Source organism: Frieseomelitta varia, unplaced genomic scaffold (assembly GCF_011392965.1).
Source record: "Frieseomelitta varia isolate USP_RPSP 00005682 unplaced genomic scaffold, Fvar_1.2 scaffold_582, whole genome shotgun sequence".
Lineage (NCBI taxonomy): Eukaryota > Metazoa > Arthropoda > Insecta > Hymenoptera > Apidae > Frieseomelitta > Frieseomelitta varia.
Window position 1 is genome coordinate 17,855 of NW_025110348.1, and position 20,852 is coordinate 38,706.

Sequence of the window (20,852 nt, forward strand, 5' to 3'; positions counted from 1 at the left end):
CCTAACGACCTTAGGGGGTTAATGGTGGCGCCTGCCCCGCCTGGCCCCCACCAACCGATCCAGTGATAAATTGCTGTTAATGAAGCCGTTGCACTTCTCTGCCATCGTCGCATGGTAACGCGCGCGATGTAACTCTGGTCGTCTTGCCGCTCTCCATCCGCTCTCCCCGATACCTATATATAGTACACGTATGTATGCATGTACGTACAGGTATTATAACTTTGATTCGCGAATCGATTGTTAGCGGCGTAGCGAGCAGGCTGACCTGGCTCCGCTTGACTTTTTCGTCGTTGGCATTTGCATTGGGCACGGCTGTGCGACAATGGAGCCAACTCTGGCCGCGTTCCCGACCAAAGTACCCTTTCCGGTGCTTCGAGCACACTCGAGCACCGTAAGCATCGTCGACCGTCAAAGCGAAGAGAGGAAGTGGTTAGGAGATGCGCGAATTAGAGAAGTTCCCTTATTCAATATCTTATTCCCTTCCTTCCTTCTTCTTTTCACTCTTGTTTTCGCCATCTTCTCTTTTCGTTCCTCTTTCTCTATCTTTTTCCCTCCTCTATCTATTTTTCTTCGTTTTTCATCCTATCCGTAGTTGCTCGCCCTTGCATCCCCCGAGAGATCAGACTGAATTTCCTTCCATCCCTTACGCCGTGCGAGGTCACTACGTGTTTGGCTACTACGGATAACAGGTACCCCATGGAGTTTGTCTATCCAGTTTCGTACGAGGACCAGGGGATTGGATTCTTGAAAATGTTTGTCGAAAAGAAACGGCCACGGAGCCGTGTGCGTTCCATTTCACGCGCATCGCATCTTTCTCATTCCGTGTGTGTATGCACCTCGGCATCACGGCGATGCACGGTCGAGTAATCCAAGAAGCTCGATCCTTCAACTTTTTTTTTTCTTTCGCACTCGCCCGCCCGGCGAGTGGCGCGCGCAATTTGCATATACGCGAGACGCCTAAAGACTTCTTAACTCGGACGGTTTTGATTTACCACCGCGCCCGTGCCCGTCAGAGCCAAGAGAACTAAGAACAGACGACGATGTAAAACGAGAGAAGGAGAGAGAGATATGTGGAAGCACAGAGGCTGATACGAGAGGAGAGCGTGACCGGGATGGGGGGCGGGGGTGAGAAAGAGGGAGAATCTGACGGAGGTAGAAGACGTCGTTCCTCGTCTGCATCCTAATTACCTCATTTTGCCTGAAACTGCCTGGAATCCAGGATACTCATCCTCGGTTGGGTTTCCAACAGTTCGGTGCTCCGGGCCCATCCTTGCGCCTAGCGACGAGAGACTGGTGCAATTCCTTTCCTTCTTTTCCTACGGAGCTGCGATTCCACTCGGCGGGGGGGGAGGGAAGGCGCAAGGAGAGAAAGATGGAGTAGGCCGGAGGCGAGAAAGGGCAGGGAAGAGAAAAGGAGCCGGGGATGGAGTAGGGAATGGCTTTCATAAATCTCTGTCGTAAAAAGAGGATTTATTTGGGGAGGTGGGCACCTATCCTGATCCCGTTTCCATTGAGGCACACAGCGCGAAACCGAGCGCGGTAAAGTCGCGCGGACTGCCTCGTTAGCTCTGCGATAAAGCGTTTACCCGTCCGCCGATGTCACTTCCGGCAATCACTTAGACTCGGCCTGCTACCGACGCTTTTCTCTCCCTTCTTCTCTCGTCCTCTTAATTTTTTTTCCCCCACCTCTTGTCATCCATCGTGTCGTATCCGTCCATTCCACTCAGAGAGAGAAAGAGAGAGAGAGAGAGAAAGATATCTTTCACAGCTCTCGTTTCGCTCGGGAATCTCGCGCGTTTCTCGGTTACCGATTGTCGATTGTCGACGCCGCGAAAAATCGTGTCATCTTTGAAATATACGATGCGACTATCTTCACCCATTCTTCGCTTCTCCTTTCTGCTGGCCACAGACTGTTTCACTGTCGAGTTTGAACAATCGGTCAAATCGTAAGGAAACACGAGCTATCGCGAACGCGTTTTAAACTGTTCGACAGGTATATAAGGCAGTTAATACATTTCTGGCATAAATTCACCTAGTGTTGTGTAGTTACGATTCAAACGAATCATTCTTGTTTGAAGAACAGAAAACAAAGGAAAGTTTAAAAGGCAACTGGCTTGAATAGAACGGTGGTAATTCCATGTTTGAATTGTGTCACACAATGATGTAATTAGTAATTATATACCAAATAATAATAATGGGGGTCCAGATTTCATCAGGTTGCTACGGATAGGCACCCAAAAAATTTATTCATTTATTCATTTATGAAAAAAATTTTCATATACATTTGTCTGATTGTCCAATTTTTGATCATTGTGCAAACAGTACATACATCGATATCATACAGACATCAAATATCAATACAGTAACTGCAACGTGACATGGAATGAATCACAAGGAAAAAAGAACTGAAAAGTCGTCAGAGATTCTTGAATTATCTGATTTAAGAATTTTGCGCGGTACTGTACGAGCAACTCGCATTCCACAACCATATAGAGATATTACACAGGTCATTCAATTTTGCGTTTCGCGTTTCATCCAATTACATTTCTGTACACTCTTTTACTATTATCATTATTACTTTTTGTTCCTCTCGAATATATTTGCAACACTGCGCGCAGTTATAGCTAACGTTCGCAATTATATACGACCGGGCTCGTTCCCATTATTTATGGAACGTCCGGCTAATAAAATCGAGGAAAAAACTAACCGCCGCGATTTATACGGACGGATGAAAATATTTTTCGGTGTATCACACGACGCAGCTGCCGCGGGGCATTTTTTAAATATATTTCGCTAGAAGACTGCCCATCCCGCGCATTTTCTCTCTTTCTCCCACGTATATCATCGACTCGTTAATATTTTACGTTTAATTGGCCATCGTGGTTCAATAGAATCAAATTGTTCCTCGTTCCCTCGTAAATGATACGAGCAGGTCTCTGCTTCATTTTTTCCCCCCTATTCACCGTTACGTACCTTATACGTGGCCTTATACATATGTAAAAATGGTTATACACCGGCTCTACGTGAAAAGAAAAGGAAAAAAGAATAAAACGACGCGGATGACACGAGTAGATTTTTATCATTCGTTTCTCGTTAGAAATTAATAGCGTAACAACTGGTAATTAACAGCATCGTGTGTCGGACAGAAAAAAATTTTAAACGCAAGTGATATGAGATACGACGCAATTTTATAAAATAGTCAAGCACGAAGACTACCAATTGGATGCATACACTTTGAACTTTCTTCTGTCCGCCACTTGATATAACATTTCCAACTTTACCGATCGTTTCTTTATATATAGCAAAAATCACGTTCTTGTAGTGTTCACAATCGTCGGAAGCTTTACTTGTTATTTTCGCTATCATTCCTCTTCCACGGTCTGTCTTTAAAATCGATATCGTCGCGTTTGCAACGTGCTTGCTCTTTATTTTTCATCCCCTCCTCTTCCTCTTTACCACCCTCTCCTTTATTCCCGACTTTTTTCACTGTCCCGACTTCCCCTGTTCTCTTGAATTTTTCCACGTCGTTCGATCCTTTCCACGCGTCGAGATTATTTCGTCGAATATTTGTGTTTCATTGGTACACGCGATCGTGCGTTTCCCTGTCTTCGGTGGCTCTAGACAGAAGACTGCGAAGAACTTGACTTGAAGAGGCTTTGTCTCTACCTTCGAAAAAGTAAGTTGTTGCCGTATTGTCGTTACCGCGAGATTCGTTGTGAGTGCCGAGTGACACGAGTGATATTATCGAACCGGTGGGAGTCGTTGGCTAGGGAGGCTGGCAACTTTCTTTCACGACGAGGAAACAGGCCCGTGTAGTCGGAATCGCGCGTACCTCGAGAGGGAGCAGTCGTGGGAGAATCGACGAACAAGTTCCTTTCGTCTCGCTGTCAGCCAGCTTGCCGAAGATGGGGTGGAAACATCGCGGCGCGAAGGTGGGGTAGACAATGAGATTCGTCTACGTACAGAATTGGAAGCCTGCGATCGGATGATAGTCGAAAGGTATAAGGCACTGGGGAATAAAGCTGCGACAATTTCTCCGGGGAATATCCAGCAAGACTACTCCGCGTGCTACCCCGACAAGGGGGCACCTGTCTTCTCGTCAGGAAAGCGAAACGAAATCCCGGGCCAACTCGAACAGACACGGAGAAATAACGTTGATCGGCAACGCCGCGCTGCGTATTGCGGAAATTGCATTGGTCTTGGGCGCAATTCCCTGGGTTCGTATCGAGAATAAGACGAGCGGATGGTGTGTCATCTTAAGTTTTGGCAACCACAGAACGAGGAATAATCGTCCGGGCTTTTGTTAGCGTCGTGATTTTGCTCGTAACGATGTAAACATGTGTTACACGTCATCGTGGTTGGTGGACAACTCGGATAGACGGTATGAAATATTTAACTTCGAATGCAATTGTTCTTCTTCAGGGATTGTGTATAAGTTTCTCGACGTTTGCATCAGAGGTTTTTGATTGGACGAAGTATGCTCCTTCGTTGTACCAAATTTGTACTATTTCCAAACACTTTATAGTTGTTCACTAACGGTGAGCCATACAAACCACTATCTTGAGCATTTCATCCAAAAGTGAAAGATTTGTTATATTAAAAATTCGAATGATCAAACCAAGATCGATCGTCTCATAGTTTGAACAATGTGGAATGTATGAAATAACAATGGAACGTACAATATTTCAACGATTTGAGCATGGATCGATGGTGTGGGCTTGATGTAAAAAGTAACTGATCGACTTTTCTATCACTTGGCCGTACGTAATCGTAGACAGGGGAGGTTGGTAATCGGGATTAAGAAAGTGGAACTGCAGGGAAAAGTGGATCCGTAGATGTAGATACGAAACGAGGTAGGAGTGGAACGCGGTAACGCGGGAGTCAGTTCGAGGAACATTGCCTGTGGCCTGTGTAACTTGCGACACCAATTGTCCTGAGCTATATCAAAGCTCTTAGTCGCGAGGGTTCGAGAGGTTTGTGCAGTTTAACAGGCAGCGTCTGTAAATATATGCAGAAAGTTATCTGCCGGAGAGGCACTCGCGATTTTGGAAATTGCCACGAGCTAGATTAGAACGTTCCTCCGTATGAGCCGCGTAATATTCTCTTTCTGAAGCTTTGGAATAGGACGATCAATTCACCGAGAGTCTGTCATACTTGATTTTCCCGAGCTTTCGTTGATCTTCCGCCGGAGACAATTTTACCCAGCCTGATTCAACACGGCGGATTGTTCATTTATAAGAGAAATTAATTCACGGAGAACTGAACGACGCAGCAACAAATATAAAAATCGAATTGCTCGGAGAACGACCTTTTGGTTTTTTTAAATTGGATAAAATTGTGCAATCAAGGCCAAGAAGCACCAACTGTTAACTACGATTTATGTAACTGCTTTGTACAATATGTCGAATTTTTCCATACGAGTGAAAATTATTGTCAAATAGCGTAAGAATTATCATATTTTCGCATATAAATCGTATTAAATTTAGTATTGTAATATTAAGTGACACGAGAATTATCCAATAGTAAAGGAAAACTGAATAATAAAAGAATACTTAATCAACGTCTCGTCTTCTGCTAAAGTTTCCAACCGTCCAGAGTCTCGAGGACGGGTGCGCCAGGCACGGAATATGATATTTAGCGAAAATAGGACGATTCGGCGGCAGCTAGCTGGAAAAGAGGGAAATCACGATCAATCAGAGTGCAGGGATGATTCGATGGGGGTAGTTTCCTCTAACTACGAACGAACGGGGCTTGTTCCTTCAAGCACATTCAAAGTCGCAGCGAGGAAAAGCTGGCCGTATGCCAGATTGGCGCAAGAGTGCCTCCACTTACCAACTTGCATACACGTTCTATACCAGACCCTCTGCACTTTCCACGGATTTTTTGGATCCGCTAGTGAGTTTCGTTCCAGTCATCTTCCGGTAACAAGAAATCGCCGTTATAAACGTTGTTAGACGACGACGATTTCACGAAAACCTGCCCCCTCTCCCTCATTTGTAATCAGATCTCTACAATTAGCGAGAAAAGACTGTGGACTATGGAGAAAGGAGCCAGAGCCCCGAGCATCCTGGTGCTTGGTAATTTCGTCCTCTTAACGCGAAAGAAGAGGACGAGACGCATATTGTACGAAGTTGGAGGAAGGTACATTCGCAAAAGAAATATTTGGTTTCCTTTAATTCCGTGAAACGTACCACGGGGTGGGTCGAGTCTCCGGGGAAGTTCAAGTGAAAACAAGAAAGGAATTCTTTTCGCCAAAGAATGTGCAGCTCTCATTGGCGATGAAATTTTGCTAGAGACGCTATTAAGATTTTGTTGCTGTTTTCTCATCTCGAGTCGTACCAGCGTATCCCCCGAAACGTATAAACTACAGAAATAATACTCTGCAACACCGTGGAAAAATATCATCGCGAACAAAGTGATCAACACTTGCGTAAACAATATATCGCGCATCGTTGAAAGCGGCGATGCAATATCCGCATGGCTGAATCCATTAAGAAGAAAGAAGAAAAGAGAAAAGGCAGAGATTTGATCAGTTTCTAACGGTAGACCGAAGAACTTTCAGATACGTCAAGGGGGTTAATCGGTCTGCCCGGACGTTCCAGGGTATTTAAATTCTTGCCACTTTTAATTCCATTAGGCGGCATGCTTTGTGAAACTTCCATCGGCTATTCTACCAACTGGCTTGGGAATGTTTTATGGAGTAGTTCGGCGGGCGCCGCGTACGCCACAGACACATTCTTACGACGGATCTCGTAAAACAGGATTGCCATCCCCGTTTTTATTGCTACTTCCTTCGAGTGAGCTACGATTCTATTTTTTCTCCCCCCTGCCTCTTTTTTGTCGAATTCGATCGATAGGTACCGCTCGTTTTCGCGCACACACCTGCTTCTCGCAGCCATGCTCGTCTGGCCCATTTTTTCGCCTGTTTCTTTCTTTTTTTTTTTTTTTTTTCTTTTGCCTTGGCTGGATCCATTGTTCCGCCGTTACAAGCGTCGCCTTTGGACCAAGTCAACACAGACAGCGCGGGCTGGTAGTTGGTAGCTGGTAGCTGTGCGCGCTGCACTAGCTAGCTGGTTTCACGCACCGGCTATGTATCACTGTTTTCCCGGTGCGCTCGGCTGCGGCCGTGTGCTATACGTGTGTTTATAATCTAGCCGGCATCTAGCGTGACTGTGATACGAGGAACGATCAGCGGCGGCAGTAATTTCGGGGTTGGTCGCAGTCACGAGCCAAAATATCCCGCGGCTCGAAAGCGGCTTTTTTTGCGGGCTGTGCAGCGTTGGAGTTATTAGCAGCGAGCGACATTCGTTGTACTTCTTGTTACACTCGCCATTTTCGGTATACGCGCCGTTGCAACGTTGGTTTTCAGAGATTTCGCCGACCGTGCCTCCGCTCTCATTGTTATACCACCGAAAGAGAGAGAGAGAGAGAGAGAGAGAGAGAGAGAGAGAGAGAGAGAGAGAGAGAGAGAGAGAGAGAGAGAGAGAAAAGGTTTCGACGATCGGGCCGATGCTCCAACTTTGGGATTAGCGCGCGGTCGAGTAGAATACGACAGTTTATTCTGGGCTGAATGCTACCGTTTATATCCACTGATTCCTTATCCTTGGGAGACTTAGTTGTATCAATTCAAGCGATTGTCGTTACGGCTCCATTTATAAATAATTCTAGCAAATCAACGAGGTACCGTTTCAAGCGTGCTATAAATTTATTGTCAACACTCGTGTTAATAAACTTTTACTCGAAACTTTTGAAGTAAGCGGAGGATCATATTTTTTTTTAACAAAACAAGACGCAAATGTGTAAAAAGTGAATCTGCCTCCTTGTATTCTTTAATTTTGTTTTTAGGGTGATTCCTTTGTTCCTTGACTACTTTCTTTGAAAAATATCTGATTTGTTATAATCAACCCTTTTAATCTCACAATGGGGCTTGTAGGTTCCAAAGTTTTAATATTACATGCTCTAAAATTATGTTGAGTCGTAGTACAACGATCGATATCCTGGATAGTACCTTTATTTATCTAACTATTTCCTAAAAAAAATTTTTTTTCGCTGCTACAGTCAAAAGATAGGACTGAAAGAATTTCTTTTGACAAAATTCTAACAAACCTTAAAAAGATGTTCAATTTTTATTCCGACTACAAGTATTGCAGAGAAATCATCCAGATTCATTAGAATTCGTACTATCCTACGATTCGTAAAAATTAACCGCAAAGAGGTAAAGCAATGACGCACGATCGAACGCGATCTCATTTTCTTGGTAACGTTAATTTCCTTTGTAACTTTTGAGATGAGACTCGAGTATAGTCGCGTTTCTCGTGGTTGTTTCGCCGTTTACTCGGCGACGGACGGGTTTGTATGTGCGAGCCTGCCGAAGAAAAGAAGGTGATCCGGCTTCTAACAAAACCAATTTGAGAAATCCCTGTTCACGTAAACCTTATCTCGTGGACCTCGGCGCCTGCTGAAACACCGCGTGCCCGAACGAAGGCGGCGACGGTCGTTAAGTGCAAGCATCACGTACTTCTTTGATAAAGTTCTGAGTCGTTTCTCTCGTTTCGAAGTGGACTCCTTATCCTGTCCGAGGAAACTGCCATGCTGCACGTGTATCCACTTATAGAGTGTGCAAGGTTTCGGCCGTACCTTTTTCTCTTTTTTTCCTCTCTCTCTCTCTCTCTCTCTCTCTGTCTGTCTCTTTTTTTTAATTCTAACATTGGCACGCTTACAAAGCCATATAGAAGTTTACCGAGAAAGATGATTCAAGTTTTCGAGTCACGGAAAGAAAGAGAGAAAGAGAGGAAAGAGAGACAGGGGCAGAGAGATACCTTTTGGATTTCGAATTTAATGCGGGCTCTGTTTAATGAAATTGGGAGGAGGAGAGAACGGAAAGCTTTTAGAAGTTACCAAAGATTAAATGGCCATTCTTCCTTTCTGCTTCGCGAAAATTTGGGAACGAAATTAGTCGGATTTTTGACCGACCAGTCGAGTTACAAAGGGGAGACAAAATTAACTGTAATATTCGTTTTTACGAAAGAGGTCGACATTGGCGTTAGAATGGTGATAGTGGCGGGCTGATTTGAGTACCTAGGGAAGGAGAATAATTGTTTAATTTTACGATAAATGTTTGCAAATATTTTTCTTCGTAGAATAATCGTGAAACAGTTTAAGAACCTACACTGGAAAATTTAGAATAAAAACTGGAAAAATAGAAATGAAACTGTGTCGGAATAATGCTAAAATATTTAATAAAAGAAATATCTAATAGAAAAATTTGCTTTCGAGTACGTAGAGGACGAAATGTAGATACTATTAGGCCTGATAATCTGAATCACCACTGTATAAGAGCATAAAATTATTCCAATTATTGTCCAATTTGATGTAGTATATATAGTCAAACTCAAACCAACATAGCAAAAATAAACTATTTTAACAAAGTGAAACAAAAGAATTAACATTGGCAAAGAATAATTGCTTTTGACAATTACGAAAACAGAAAATCTGATACCATTCATTTTCACTGTATTTGATATTTCTAGCTTTGAAATATGCTAACAGAAATTCTAAAATCCATTTTACGCACACGATTGTGTCACATAAAAGTTTTTTTTTTCTTAAAGAAAAATTTCCTCTTTCCGCAGTAGAAAAAACGTACGATAATTGACGTTAGCTCTTTTGACTGATTTGATAGCTCTAGCCTTTAATTATGGTAATATATAGAGGCATTAAAACTTCTCCTTCGCGTACAATTATTTTCTAAAAAAAATTTTCTCTCTGAAACACGTAGGAGAGTTAGTGGAATAAGTGATAGGAGGCAATAAAACAATGGGTGATATAGAATGGTATACATCAGTCGCTTATAATATCGTGGGCGTTTCCTATCCAATAATTTCGTCTGCACTTCTCGCTGTCACCGACAGAGCTGTGTGCATCGGTCGGTCCGGTTGTTCGTCTATGGTATCCATATGTCGCTAATCCTTGTTTATGGTGGACCGAGTGTTTCATGAATCGTGGTCCTCCGCCCCTGGGAAGCTCTGAAAGAATTACGCCCGCAAGTTCTTTACTCAGGTGGTCGTATCTTGCTGCAGTATGTATAAGAAAACAAGCTGGAAAAGCTACAGCGCTGTGAGGTTCTCCCTCTTTTCCCTTCGCACGCGTAAAAAAGAAATAACCAGCTTGTTTTTCACGCAACGGATTCTTTGAAATTTTTAAACTCGCGCGATATGCAGTACATAAAACGAGGGGAGAGGAGGGAAAAAAGCGAGAAAAACCCGGAATTGAAGAAATGGTAACGATTCAATCCCCTTTTTTTTTCGTTTCTTTTCTCTTCTCTCCTCGTTTGTACAAATTTCGGGGTGGGGGAGGGGGGGGGGGAATGTTGATCGGCGTGCAGAACCATTTCGCGGCGAGCGTAATTGAATGCCGGTGCATGGGAAATTCGCTCTCGCGGGGATGAGTTACATTTGCCGTGCGAATTAACGCGATTACGTTCGCGGCTACATCTGTATATGGAATTCTCCGAATGCGTGCATTAATCGTCGTAGTTGTAAGAGTATCTCGGAAATGTTGATTGCTTGGCTGAGTTTCTAATGTTCAGTCGGCACGTCAGTTTGTACGGCCGGGTGTCGGGGCAAAGTTCCCCACCGGAGTGCAGCTGCTTTAAGCATTTGTAAGCGGTTACGGGGGTGCGAAGGCGGCTCGTCCGTTCCGTGAAACCGCCGTTCGCAGTTGTTAAATCCCGCGGAACGAATCTGTTGTTCATTTCTTTTCATATTTCTTTTCTATTACGATATGATTTACTTGTTTCACTCCTGGCTAAGGGAAAGCCATTAGCTTTGGCTAAAAAGTTAACAAACTATCGACGATATACAAGCTGACGACGATGTGGTGGTTCGATGGTTGGCTAAAAAGATTAGCGGACTGGCGGGAAAGAGATGACCCGTGATCAAGGTTAATTGCGATGGGCGAAAGATCGTTCGGTCGACGTTAATCAGTAGAAGGGGTGTGCGGTTTCAGTTGCGTTTGCCAAACACTATCCAGGAGTTTGAAGTTGTGGCTAGGCACGGCTCGATCGCTATGCCATTACGTATCTTAATATCGTAAGAGATAGTTCGGTTTGGATTTAATAGGGTTTGCCATTACGTGTTCATCGAGTATTGCTAATGGGCTGTTTACCGTGTTTGCTACAGATCGCGTTAATAACGTTCCAAGGTGTTGAGCAATGCTATCGCGATAATTACACGATATACTTATCGAACTTGTCGAAGATGGTATACCAATTAGGGGTAGTTCAAGAATTGGACATTCTATTCCTCTCACGTTCTCAATGATCATCCCCTGGTAACAAACTTTCTTCTCTTGTTCTTTACTTATTACTCGTCAAGAGAATCTTGAATCTGCAAAATTGAAGATTATATTATTATATAATTATCACATATTATAGATTATATTATTATATTATTAATATTATATATTATAGATTATGTTATTATATTATATTATTATATAAAATACTACGATAAAATTTAGAAACGCTTTGGAATTCTTTCGATTCGTATTAAATCCGTCTCTGGAAATCATAATCTAGGACTTGGACTCCAAGTGGTTAATTGTATCTATATGTTAATGTAATTGTAGGTGTATGTTAGTTATTATTCTCAAATATAAGTACATGGGAAAATGAAAAAAATTCTATTGCAGTGAATAAAAGTTCTAATACCATTGTCATATAACTTCTCCTTACATTGGATCGTTCAATCGTAAAACTCCACGTACAAGCTTCAGTAACGACGTTAGAATCCAACAGTCACAGAGCCGTATATCTGGGTTACGAGACGAGCCTCGTTCCCCCTAAATCTAATATCAGCGAACGTTCGTCGATTACGTGTCATCTACACGAACGGAATCGTGTAGATTAGTTTTGTTTTGAAAATGGCTGGCGAGGAGAGAGGAAAAAAAGGACCGTATGAAAGAAATCCCTATTCGAACCGTTCGCAGGCCATTTGCCACATGGATTTATGGCGATAAGGTACAGGCTTAAAGCGTGACGAGAACACCAAAACGCTCTTGACTGAGAGACGTCCAATACCGGAGGGCTGATCTAGTAAGCGCTGGAAAACGAAATTCGATGCCGAACGAAATTCTAGGACACAAAGACCACACACACATACACACGGGCCGCTGAAATACCCCTTCTGTCCACGGATTATTCTTGGGAAATTTTACACGAGGACGGAATTACGCGTTCGTATTAAACCCGAAGCACTCCACACGGCTGCTGGGGCTAACCTTTAGCGTCGTTGCTTTTCTTAAAACAACTCTTCTTTATCCGTTCGTGTATTTGTACTCGAAACAACGTCTTGAACGAAGAGTTTAAATGAAACACTCCAACGGAATGGTATTTCATCTCTCTCTATTTCTCCGCTCTCATTCAAATTCGCGTGTCGCAATTAAGGTGCAATTATAATGTATTTTTCAGAGCGTCAGAATTTTAATCAGCGAGAACGGTTTCGACTCACAGCGTCCGACCGTTATCGTCACGTACCGGCAATGCTTAAAGGCAAACGAATAGAGAGAGAGAGAGAGAGAGAGAGAGAGAGAGAGAGAGAGAGAGAGAGAGAGAGAAGCAAAAAAAGAAAGGAAGAAAAAGAAAGCGAGAGAAATAGTGGTGGGGCCCGTATTAAAATATAGTAGCGACAGCACATGTACAGCGAGATGCAGCTGCAATATCACGTTCAGATAGCGATGGAATAGCGTGAGGCTAGGTGCCCGCTTAGCAATTCCGCCACCTCGCTTTGAACTTTGATATTACTTCTGGATAGCGAAACCTATCTTGTATATATACGTACGAAGCAAACGAAAAAGGAATCTCGACGACTTTCGATTTGGCGTATGGTCGCAGCCGCGTTGCATTCGGTGTTGCGGTAGTTCGCGGCAAGAGAAAAATCGATGCGTACGGCTACCGCCGTGAGCGCAAGAAAACCGGAAATTCCAAGGGCCCTTTTATGGTCGGCTCGATTGCGAGTTAGCCAGCAGCGTATCGATCGAGATCTCGACATTTGCCGCTGAAAGAAAGCATTTTCTCGACGACTGCAACGATATCGACGACTAGTAAAAAGATCGAATGTTTCCAAAGATGGTCAGTAGTCACTAGAACTACCCAGAGTGGTCAAAATGATCAATTTATAATTTTCAGCGTATTTTTAGATATTCGAGTGATTTTTAATAAAATATATTAACAGAAGTTTGTATTCTTCATCGTATTATTAATTTCTTCTTGCATCTCGCATTTTCATTTCTTTGCCACAAATATTGTACTTTGGTCGTCGGTAGTTTTAGTATTAAAAATCGTCATCGATTCGCAGAATTTTAGCAATTCCAAGGCCGAACGAGACGAAAAGGATCATTTAAATTTCTAAAACTCGTGTCGCTGTAAATCCACGAAATTCAACTGGAGTCGAATCTTTCGTTTCTGAATTGCCTTGAATTTCGCGCGTAACTTCCCGTCGCGAACATCGCGGGAACACCACAGTGGGTGCACGTGCAAGGTTATTTCGGCAAGACTCGCTAGAATCATATAATTCGTAAACTCGGGGAAGCGGCAAAGTTCAGTAGGTCTTTATTCGGTACGTATCAGCGAGCGAGAGCCAGATCCAGTCAGGATATTTCGAAAGCTCGGGCGAGACAAGGTGGGCGTATCAAGAGAAATTAAATTTTCTTCTCCGAGAAGCGAGAGCGAATCATCCTCTTCCCTCTAACGGCGCCAGCCATCTTCAGAGATAACGAAAACTGACGCTATCCCGAGGTAACACGGGCGCTCCACGTTTCTCCACTACGAACGCCCGACGATGAATACCGTTATTACCAACGGTGTTGCTCGATTCCCTTCGTCAGCTCTGATGAAAGCAGACACATTTTTGCGAGAACGCGCGAGAGATAATAATCGTACCACGGTATCACGATGCTGCGGTACCGCGAAACACACACGAAACGGAAGACGCCAGGCACGATCCGGTTATTAAGTGGAATTTCATCGTTTCCTACAACTCCACTCTACCAACTGACTTCTTTGAACATCGCGATTAGATCGCCTGGGCTGGCGCACCGTTCTATAACTCGCGTCGCAGTTCCCTCGTAAAAACTTTTACGATTCTCGATTTTGTAATCGTCGCACCAGGCAACCGTACAACGTCTGAAAGTACAAGTCATCTACAAAAAGCACGAGGCCTGAGAACTTTCGTTATTATACGCGCGCGGAGACGTAAGAACGATTTCTTCGAATAATCGTTTATCGGACACTTTGTTGGATTCTGTACGGAGTTCTGCAATTGGTCACTTGAACTTGAAACTGTGGTTTCTAGCCAGTTCCGCTGGCTAGAACTGATTCGCGGACCATAACGAGTGACCGAACCGTATACAATAATTCGTAAGCTTTCTTTTTGAACTCGTCGGTATGGATAGAAATGATTGAGAAATAATAAATTTATTATTTATTTTGCCTGCGTTATATATTAAATATATTTAGAACATATGTATGAGAAAACGTTACAATTTTGGGACAAAAAATTCTCGACGATGTGTTGAAAGAATTGCAGAAAACTTTCAAATCTTATCGTTTATACGGTGAAAGTTTGATGAACACGAGAAAAATTGCGGCGTGAGGCTGTGCTTTGAAATTTTGTTCACCACGTACAGAGGATGATATCATTATTCGTTGTAGGTCTGCCAAACTGAATAACTCTATTCCGTTTAGGATAAAGAGATAGCAGGACTGAAGTTTCTCAAATCTATCGTCGTCGAAATCGTCTGTTCGAATCGCCATCTGTTTTTGTAACGTCGCGAGTGTAAAAAAATCCGGGACGGTCGGCGAGTAACTATATAAAAATTCATTCGATCGCTGGCCGACTGGCTGGTTGTCGTCAGCTGCTGCGACGCAACGAGAACCGGCCTGACCTACTTGTCAGCCGTTACATGACACTGAACGATCCCTGTTAAGGCTACGAGGGCGGCGTTCATCGTTTCCCGCTTAACGTAATTCACGGTTACGCGTATCGATTTCTAATTACGCGTTGCGTTTGCGCCAATTTCGCGCAACAAATATCGTTAAAGTTTCAACAATGCGCGAAGTCACGTCACGTCGAGCTTGTCCGGCGCTGCGTGCCGCGTCACCAAGCTACAAGATTTAATTACTAGCAACGTCGTTGTTCAGTCCATAGCCATTAATACAATACCAATCTTCGAATTGGTCGATCGTTCTGTTTTCCATGTCGTATGATATTTGCGACAAAAGTTTGACTTCAACGCCAGGTTCATCGTGTCTTCGATTATAATGTTGCGTGTTCTGGAGCAATCAAATGTGCTTTGTTGAGGAACTGAGAAGATGGTAATTGGTAATTTCTAGTTCATTAGATACAAAAATTAAATAATTGTATTCGCTATTCTTTCGTCATTCCTCTTGCTTCTGGGAAATTTGGAAGTGCTTTCAGATGTTTCATTCATTCACTGTTATAACGAATATACAGGTTCTACGCGTTAAGTTTTGTCACCAGTTTTTAGGCATTTCCGGCAGTGCAATTAAAAAATGTTTCAGACAAAATTATTTAGTATTTGACGGGTTGCATGTTACCATATTCTTAAATTGCAAAAAATGCTTTTTACGTAAAAAAGTCAAGGTCACCATGAGAAATTAAAACACCTCCATTGAAACGTCGCGAGCGTGCAATAAAGTGGAAGTTATTTACGGCACAGTTTGGCGGTCGTCGTTGTTGCGTGGACTCTATTAAACCGCGGAAGCTCATTACAAGCCGGCTCGATTATCCTCACCGGATTGCAAGTGGTTCGGATAACCTGTAAGTAGAGTCTCGAGATGATATCTCGCGGTGTCGCGGCTTCGCGCAAAGATAGAAACTGGAGAGGACGTGGAAGAGAGGTTGAGAGCTTCGGGATTGGAAATAAGGGACTGCTGCGTCGAGTAGAGAGAATCGATGGCAAAATCATACGGGGAACGACGAGTCCCAAATGTGCGATATCGAAAGATTTTTCATCCTGAACGGGATCGTCCTTTCCACTTCTTTCCTCTTATCTTGCGTTATTATCTTTCACTTCCTTCCGTTTGTCGTTCACACGCCTCTTCATTGTTTCATCGTTCGTTCTCTGGTACACCACGAGTCCACGATCGTTTATCTACGTATTTCACAGTCTTAATATGCGTCTATGACGAAATCTTTCTCGCGCGCGCAGAAACGACAAAAACGCGTATGCTACCGTTTCGCCCAAAACGTTTAATGTTTCGTGAACGTGCATACGAGTGGACGAACAATAGTTACCCCGAGAACGAACAACGGGGAAAAAACGACGAAAAAAAGAAAAGGAAGAAAAACGATTGGCACAACTGGGCGAAACAAAGAGGAGAAACGTCAAACCGACGCGATTCGGAAACAACAAGCGCGACCCAGCCGGGAGAAATCGGCGCGCGGAGTAGCCCCGCGTCGTGCATGAATTACGGGAATACGAATTCAAAGCCAGCCGGCACGGAATGACCGACCGAAATTCTGAAATTCAGGAGCAACGCGCGCTATCGGCCGCGGCACCGTCTCCCTTTTCCGCACGATGCCGCGCCGCGCCGGTCTCTGTATGCTCGTGGTTCCTACTTCCGTTCGTTGGTACGGACACATTTGATATACGGGGTCGGTGTATGCATCACACCGGCGTGGTGGTAGGTACCGAGGGGGCGAGAACGTATATATAGATTACCGAAGGTGCGAGAGAGGCACAATAGAGTGTAATCAACGCCGAGTGCGGCGCGGCGCGGCGCGGCGCGGCGCTGTCCGCGTTAATATTAAATCGCGGCTCCTGCGGTTGTCTCGAGTGCTTATCTGGGATCTTCCTCCGCCTCTTCGTCATATAGTTGCCGACATCGGCGGTTGTTGATATCTCTCTCGAGCTGGCGACCGCCCCTCGAACCCGCCTTATCATATACCTATACCTTCCGTTAACTTTCTCTTTTCTCTCTCTCTCTCTCTTTATCACATGACTAGCATTATACCGTGGACGAAGCCGAGGATAGCCAGAGTCGAAATAGTCGAGAAGTGAAAAAGAATTACACGTGGGCGTATTAAGGGACATCTACGTTTTTAATATACATATACGTATTTACATGTTTTTTTTTATATACACTGTACTCTTTTAATACCACACGTTTTTAGTATACGCGACTTTTCAGCTCATTGTCAGAAAATCCTCGAATGGGAGGAAACAGGATTTTTAGCGTGACGATCTGTTCTCCATACGCGTCGAGTGGTATACACTGCAAGTGTTTTCCGAGTGTGACAAAATCCTTGCGTTGGAATGACGTGCCACGCGCGTCAAGAGTTTTTTTTTTTTCATCCCAAAATTGTAATATTTTCTTAGTTTTAAGTATATTTAAGAATTAACCCAAGCAAAACAAACAACTTGTTACTTCTCAATAATTTCTATCCAATGATATCATACCGACGAGTTCGAAAGGAAAGCGACAAATTATTGTATACGGTTCGGTCACTCGTTACGGTCCGCAATCAGTTGCCAGGGCAAGAGGTTGAAAGTTCGATACGAAACGGAGAAATTCGAAATCGCGGGGGCGCGGAGGAGCAATTCTTTCGATTTAATCAAAGCGGACAGAATATGTATTACCTGTCAGCTTAGCGGCGCGACGGACACATCTCGCCGCGTTTCACCAGCGCGCGACGTCAAAATATTAAGCTTTGTTCCGTGGGCACATCCGCCCGCTACGAAACGCGCAAGCGAGCGAGCGAGCGAGCGAGCGAGCGCGAGCCCGCGCCAAGCACAGCTGGCGCATTTGAATGAAAATTGGAAGCGCGGAAGAGCGACGGGATCACGGTTGTCGCGAACGAGGACGGTTCGTGATTAGCACGTCTTTCTGGATTGATATATAGCTGCAGGCAAGAACGTGACCATGTTTGCAATCACCGTAGTTCCGTTTGGCAGATTTGAAATAGTCATCGCCACCTGTCGATCGTGCAAATTACACGGTCGCGCAACAAGCGCGTAAGCCGACCTATTCGCGGGAGGGTGGCGCGCGATTAAATTTTAATTACACGCCGATTCAGGCTGTGTGCACGCATACTTTCCAAACGGTGGCGGCCGGCATCATTTTATTCCGGGCAACTGCCGATGTTCCCGCGCACCACCCCCCTCCTCGTGTCACCCTGCGAAACGAATTGCGCCGAGTTAACACACGGTAACGCACCGATTATCAATCCGCCACGGAGACTAACGAAATTTTCCAAATCGTAGGCCTTTGTTCGCGGATCGAACCGACCGTGGAGCATATACCGTTCGAATTTTGCAGAATATGGTGTGCAGTTTGTTAATTCTACAACAATAGTAGCGAGGAGCTTCTCGAATAAATAACACGGGAAATATTATTTCCCTCGTTTTGAAGGGTTCCGTAAAATGATTCATTTGTAACTTATGATATACAACGAGCCGTGCGTTAAAATTAACAATGTCATTTTTACGAAATTTTCTGTTGTGGAGCTTATGCAACGAGCAGGGTTAATCAGTTTCCTTTTTATAAACCTACGTAGAAACAAACCACATATTTCAAACGTATCTCCGCAGACTTTCAATTTGTGGACGCGATATCACGCGTCACGCGTAGTTCAAGCGAGCGTTGCACATTTGGCAAACAGGGGGATGCATCCTCCTCTCGCGATCGCGGTAAATAAATCCATTCCGGGAACGCCGTGAACGTTCCAACAAAATCATAAATTACTTCGTTGCCTCGGTCGTGTCCCGCGAAAGTCGAGATGTCGAGATATCGAGATAGGCGGCTTAATGAAAACCGCGTGGGACCGCGATGCGTTCTATTCGCGAGAACTATGTTTTAGTTTTTCCGCAACTCCTGGAACAGGCCGTGGCCTTAATTAACCGCGTTCTTTTGTGCTATCCCCGCCTGTCACGTTCGGACGTCGACTTTTGTTAATCAAAATGTTGATTTCGTCACAACGCGTGTGTCTGTCTTGTAAATGCAAATTAGACCGGTACAAGAGTTGCCACTGGTGCGTTCGTTGCATTAATTATTCGCTTTGTTGTTCTCTCGCCCCGTTGTGTACATGTTCCGCGAGAGGGTGCGCGCGCGCGCGCGCATTGCTTGCCGGTGAAATCTTTCGAGTGATCACGGGAGCTGAATTGTCGTTATCAGATAATTAACAATTACACAGCCCCTGTTGAGTATATATCGCGACACGACTCTTGACTCTACGGACAGATGTTTCTATCGGCGAATAAATAAATGATTTAGCAGCTTCAGTCTGGCTGCGCGCTCAAGTTACGCAAGACGTCTCGCGTACCGACTTTTCCGAGAGATAAATGTTTAATTGAAATTTCGTCTTCCGGTCGCCGCTTCTCAAACGCGAACGGGGGTCGAACCATGGAGATTTCTCTGAACGTCTTTTCGAGACGGAAAAGAGTGGGAAACACGATGGAGAAAGAAAAGAGGAAAGTGAAAATGTAGGGAGTTGGTTCGCTGTAAGGAGATTGGAATTAATCGCACGGATTTCTATGTGCGGCTTTTGCGTTTCTTCTTTGGCTGCACATACGCGAGTTATATCGATGGCAAGGGGTTCAACTATCTTTCTTGCTTTGAGAACCAAATCAATCGTAGGATTTCGAGTTTCGATATTTTCCCGATGCAACGAGATAAATTTTCATACATTTCCGACGTGCAGGCAAAGTAGCAGCTATAAGTCAGAATTGTTAGTTTTGTAAAAAAAAGCGCTTGTTTAAGGCATGACCATGTAAGATTAGATGTTGGATTTTGGACGTGAAAGTTGGTATACTCGCAAGTATGCATTGTTTTTTTTTTCAAATGATGATTTGCATTATTTTTATCGAGATAAATTTTCATACATCTCCAACGTGCAGGCAAAGTAGCAGCTATAAGTCAGAATTGTTAGTTTTGTAAAAAAAAAGCGCTTGTTTAAGGTATGACCATGTAAGATTAGATGTTGGATTTTGGACGTGAAAGTTGGTATACTCGCAAATTACGTATGCATTGTTTTCTTTTTCAAATGATGATTTGCATTATTTTTATCGAGATAAATTTTCATACATCTCCGACGTGCAGGCAAAGTAGCAGCTATAAGTCAGAATTGTTAGTTTTGTAAAAAAAAGCGCTTGTTTAAGGTATAACCATGTAAGATTAGATGTTGGATTTTGGACGTGAAAGTTGGTATACTCGCATTGTTTTTTTTTTCAAATGATGATTTGCATTATTTTTATCGAGATAAATTTTCATACATCTCCAACGTGCAGGCAAAGTAGCAGCTATAAGTCAGAATTGTTAGTTTTGTAAAAAAAAGCACTTGTTTAAGTATATGACCATGTAAGATCAGATGTTGGATTTTGGACGTGAAAGTTGGTATACTCGCAAGTTACGTATGCATTGTTTTCTTTTTCAAATGATGATTTGCATTATTTTCATCGAAACTTCACTCATACTCTGCTGCTCGCTAACCAGAGGCCTGATCGTGATCGTGAAAAACAATGTCAACACGAGCAGTAGCGAAGCTCGATGTTTGACCGTACCGCGTTTATGTATGCGGTGTTCGGAAGGGGACAGAGAGTACATCGCTGTCATTCCCAAACATCTTTTTGTGCCTGGGTGGATCGGCTTGGAGGAACTCGGCCGTAACCGAATGGTCCTTGAGACGATGCTCGATGGTACTCGTCCTTCCGTCACAGGATCAAAGGGAAACTCGCGCACGGTGCATCCTCCACGATGCAAGGATTTCTCTTTATCCCCCTCTACACCCCGCAGCAACTCATCCTCCTGGCACGATGATCGGCTGCTCCTAACA